Consider the following 6029-nt stretch of genomic DNA (forward strand, 5'->3'; position numbering starts at 1 on the left):
GGCGTCCCAGAACGTCAACAACCAACACACCCAGGGTACCTTGCACGTTGTATCTGGACGTGAAAGAGCCATGACCAAACGTCAATATGTGACGAGGTCGGAGTGAGAACGTGTTGGGTTTTGCTGGTTGGCATATTGTGGACAGAGCCAGGCTAGCTGTATCCCTGTTTCCAGTCTTTATGCTAAGCTAAGCTAACTGACTGCTGGCTGTAGCTTTATATTTACTGAGCAGATATGACAGTGGTATCAGTCCTCTCATCTAACCCTAGGCAAGAAAACAAATAAGCATATTCCACAAAGTGTTAAACTATTTCTTTAATCTTACTGTGACTATACACATGTAAAGATGTTTTTTAAATGCAGGTGACTGTTGTTGATGTTTTACTGCCATATGCCATGCCTATAGGTTTTCTGTGCCTTACACTATCTTTTTAATTTTTATTTTTTATGCATGAGACACTTGTTGAATCTGGGCGTTTACGAACAAGCTGATACAAACAGCAATCTGACGAGGATTTCTGATGAAAACCAGTCCACGAACATGTTGTTACCCACTTTAAAAGATGCAGATGCTACCTGACATTGATTGTGACTCTTTGTATGTAACTGGATGTAACTCACTGCTGTAAATAAAAAGCCCCCAAAATGGAGATGAAGGTTTATTCTGTACGGTGGGAAACACCTGTGGGAACAAACAACAGAACAGAAGCATGTTAGTGTGTTGTTTAAAGGTTGCATCCAGAAACAATTATAAATATGTTGATGTAAACAAATTATTATATTAAACAGTTCTATTTTTTTCATTATATAATGCTTAGACGGGTACAATTTAATACTACTTGGAGCACATGTGTTGTAGTTTTAGTGCCATGGAAGAAGAGAGCTTCATATCAGCCCAACAGGTGATCCAGCCTTGAAGCCTGACGGCATGACTGCACCCCGATGAGATGTGGATGTGAACTTTTCTGATCATTCTTGTGCTGTGATTGAAACTTCCTCCCGACGTCGCGTATCGTACACAGACATTCCTCCCGAGTGGCTTTACATAACCTCTGTGCCATGCTGCATCCTACTGTGTGTGTTTTCTGGCGCTGTTACCTTTGTTCATGAGCAGTGTGGATTCATTGTCGTCGCTGTACTTTGCAAGCTGAGTTGTGTGTATTTGTTATGTATGGAATCAGCATAGGTTTTTCTCTTTCCCTTGAAGACCATGAAACACAATAAACAAAGGAAAATTCAGGATTATTTTGCTGTCACTGAATCAGAGTGAAACGGGTGCTTTCTTTCTTTATTCTCTCCTTTACAGGGAAATCAAGAACTCAGCAGGCGTTGTGCTATGTTTTCACTGCTCAGGATGTGTTTTAATGCAAAGATTTTATCAGCATCTTTTAAACATATCATAGAACAAAGTCCAGATATTAAAACAGCTGACAAATATCTTCAGACAAGAGCCAACAATACCTGCCATGTCTTTGTTTCATCCATTGAGAAAGAATAATGCAGCCAGTGATCATATTTGCTATTTTTGTGGAATCAACATGCACTCTGCCATCTAAGCACAATGAACACAGTGATCCATAAAAAGGCAAAAAAAAGCAACCTGAGTCAATCACTCCCTTCCCAATCCTATAGATATACATGCCATATTGAAGGATTTGGTTTGATATATAGTAAACATAAACACATCTTTAACACAGAAGATAGATTGAGCATCTAATCCAGCATTTCAGGGCCATACCAGAAAAACAGCGACAGATGTTTCGCCTGATTTGTGCTCGCTTTTTGTGCTTTGATGTCAAACTGAGTGCTTCAGTTCAATAAAATAAAGTCACAATGGTGAATTATAAACTTCAAACTAATTTAATCTTCATCTGAACTTTCTCTCATCGCATATACAGCCTCCTTCTTTTTAAATTATGCAATATGGGGCAATGAGGTATTACGGCCCCACGAGTTATCTAACTGTTTCTATCATAGACATTTGAGGCCATCCTCACATTCATCTCCTCCTGTTACATACACATCCTTTCATTTTTTAAGCAACTTTGCCAAATGCAATTCTGACTTCTGATTTTCCTGTATTAAAACTTCCTGTTTAATTTTCTATATTCATTTCCACCTGAGCCATTACAGCTTTTAATTAGACTTACTTTTTGTTCTTGTTTTTGTTTTCATGGCAGGGTGCAAATAGCCTCAAGGCATGCTTTATAATTTGATTAATTTAGGTGTATGGTTAAATTTAATGTTATAAATGATATTTTGTGTATCTTGTGGGCTGCTAAACTTATACATATATGGATGTGGAGTATAAATGGCAGTAGACAATGTTTAACAACCTCTGGTAAAGATCCCAAAAATCAAAATACAGATAAAACTATGGGGATTTTTACGGATACAGATTGTAAATGTGTATTAATTTGCATGTTAACAGAAGGTTTTTTTTTTGCAGTAATGAGACAATATTAACACAGATCTGGTGAAGTTATGTGACGTTCTTTAAATGCTGTCAAAGTAACTGTTGGCAGTAAGGTTTTATTAAAGTGAATGAGGTCTCAGATATAACATCACATCATACCTTTCAGCAGTCTGGGCGACACCACATTCTGGGAGGAGGTGGCTTCATCCAGGTTGCACTTACTGTTTTAGATCTGATGAAGTTCGCCTTAGAGAAGTAGTGCCATATAATCTTAAACTGCATTTACAGCCAGTCTAGATGCAAACCCCACGTCTCGGTGTCAAAGTCCTGCACTTTCTGCACCCGCCATCTTCCCCACATCTGCCCCACTTTCGATGTCTACATGGTACAGGAATGACATGTTTCCTTACATGAAAGAAACATTGTCTCTGCACATAATCTAGGCAGTGGTAAGGTTGCCATACAGATGTGATTTAAGAAAGCAGTTTAGTAAAATACAAACGTTATCTCAAGGAGACAGAGTAAGACAATGTTACTTTGTGGACACTGACACAACCTCTCTGTTGCAGGTTTTGTGAAATGAAGCAATTCCCTTATTAATGAGTCCATCATTAAAGATTTGTCTCGCTGAATTGTAGCTTCGAGAGAAAGTTAAACACAAACACTAATTGGACAAACACTCAGAGAAATGACAGAACTACAGCTGCAGCAGCTTGTTTGAAGGCAGCGCTCCCATTATAACACGTACCTTTTCACCTGCTGCTGCTTCTACCCTCCACAGAGCCACCCCGTGAAAATGAAACACTGGCTGAAGGGAGGTCTCACCTCACCAGAATAAAACAAGCAGATGGATCTTTAATTAAAGGTGAGAGGTAATACTATTCTGGATGAGGAAGTTCTTGCTGTACGTGGTGCAAATGAGAGGTTTGGGAGATGTTGGACCGGGGGTTGTTGGTTGGGTTGTATCTCAGCAGTATGTCCACCCCCACCACCATCACCACCCTCTGAGTCCCAGCACTCCCTCCTCGCAGATTCCAGCGTTAAGTTAATTGGACAGGGAGAGAGGGCTGAGGAGGGAAGCGTTCAGCCCCATTAGCAATCCCCCAGCGGAAGGCTGAGCTGAGAGGATCACAGACTCACAAATAGGAGGATTAAAATAATCAATAGGCTTCACTCTCTCTCCTTCAGCACAGACGGGTGCTCCACACACACACACACACACACACACACACATACACACACCCCGTTACACAGATATACACACACACACGCTCATGAGCAAATACAAACACACAGACAGCCTGAGGAATACTAGTTCAAGGAGCACTACTCTCTTCAGTGTTGTCTCTGGACTTTCACAAATTAGCCTGGGTCATGTTAGACACACACACACACACACACACCTATTCTCTGTTAATGAAGGTTAATTTGAGCCTCTGACTAACAGAGAGCCAGTAAAAAGGTCAGAGACATGAAAGCAGTCTGACGGTTTATATTTTGCTCAGTTATTTCTGTACTCTCATGTCTGCTGAATTTCCACTTTGTATGAGTGTTATACAAAAGTCTTTTTTTCTGGACCATCTCATTACAGGGCTATGGATAACACAACTTGCTGTAGTGCTATGACATTATATCGAGTCTAATTTATGGAATATGATTCCCCACAAATTAGGGACTGCTTGCATTAATGTATTTTTCTATGCATACAAGTTTTTGTCATATAAACCTGACGTATATTCACTACATGGGAAATTTTATTTTTTCTGTGATATTACAGGATGTGCTGTAGGATTATAATTTGTTAAGGCGCAGTCATATAATAGCAAATCTGTGACAGAGCACGAATTAGTGGCTTAGGTCTGTCATTTCTTTATTCTGTTGCTTTAATTGGACATTAAAGTACTACACACACACACACACACACACACATTTTTACTTACATTTATATTAAGATAAGTGCTTTGCATAACCAAATCAAATGATACCAGCAACACAATTATAAAATATTTGACATAATAACAAATAGTAGACAAAATCTTAATCATTGAATTTTGTTGTTCACACAACTTTTCCTGATTTTTTCCAGTATGATGCCTTAAAATGAAGCAGTGCGCAGCTGCAACATGTTGCACATGTCAGCGAATTGAATGCAGTTTTTGTGATTGTTTCATTAGAGTATTTTTGAGGCCTGAATAGGAAACTATCTTCAATCAAATATTTCAGACACAAGTGAGAAAAAACTGTAGATATATTTTGTGTGGCAGACTGGTTTCCTTTTATTCTTTCCCACCCTGTTAATCATTTCATGACCCCAAGATTAAACTTGTGACCCCTTGGAGGATTCCCACTCCCCAGGTTCAGAACAGCTGTCTTCAACAGCGACATGCACACTGACACTGGTGTTATCATCCCTGCTCTTTATACCATGAAACCTTTAAAAATGGCCAATTAAAAAGTGTATTCCTTGCACATTGTATTTATCACTGGGCTACAGAATGAACATTTGTTTCATTTAGCCAGAAATATATAGCAAATGACACCAGAGGTTAAATTGGGATTAAAACCTCCTCTCACTGCCATGCGGCTGTCACACCATGACTCTCCTGAATGAATCGAAATAAAGAGAAAATAATTAGCAAGACATAGTGGACATTCATGAATAACTGAATGTTGAAATTGTGAAATCTATTTGTTAATTGATAGTAAAATTCACATGAATAATCATCAAATAGATTATTAAAACCACATTTTAGTATGTGCACTCTGGTCCTTTAAATGAATTTTGATGATATGGGTCTTATTTCATTGCCTGCCTTCTTTTTCAAGTGCCTCATCAGCACAGTTACTCAGGTCCTGCTGCAGGAGGTCAGTGAGTCGCTTGGAGGTCATTCATCACCAATTTAAAAATCTAATTACATTTTCTTTTACTTTTTTTGCCCACGTTTTACAAGTTAGTGCTATTTTGGTGATTTCAATTTTGTAATCTATTTGAGGCAGTGGCAATGATTCAGGCACTAAATCATTCTCAGTGAGGAAGCACAAAGAGACAGACTGAGATGTACTGTGTAAGGCTCTCCCCATACAGTCATGTCATCATTTGATGTTGGCTAAATTCCCCAGGCCTTGCAGATTAAACTGATAAAGGGGATGCAAAAAAATACGCTCAACAGTTAACACTACACATTTAGTTCTTCACTAGACCATAAAGTGTGCACTGCTTTACATCTCTGTCTATATACCATTATATTATAAGGATTTTCTCACTGGTGTGGTCCCACAAAGCGTTTGTTTGGCTCCTAAAGATTAAGTTGCATTGTGTTAACAGGACATACAGTTTGCTGTGGACCTACCTGTTATAACCATGACTCTGACAGGATCTTCCAGGATTAAACTTGACCCATGTGTGAGAAGATATGAAGACATTACATCGACTGGACTATGTTGCCCCTTGTTCTCTGCTAGTGCACATGCAGATAAATAGTGAACATAGCACCTGTCACTCAGTCCCTCACTCTCAACTGATACAAGGTCAACAGTTTGTTAAAAGTGTGAGAAACAAGTCAAGATCTGTTTACCAAAGAAAAGAAAAGAAAAAGAAGAGGCTGGGGCTATT

The sequence above is a fragment of the Epinephelus moara genome, chromosome 24, assembly GCF_006386435.1.
Source record: "Epinephelus moara isolate mb chromosome 24, YSFRI_EMoa_1.0, whole genome shotgun sequence".
Classification (NCBI taxonomy): Eukaryota; Metazoa; Chordata; class Actinopteri; order Perciformes; family Serranidae; genus Epinephelus; species Epinephelus moara.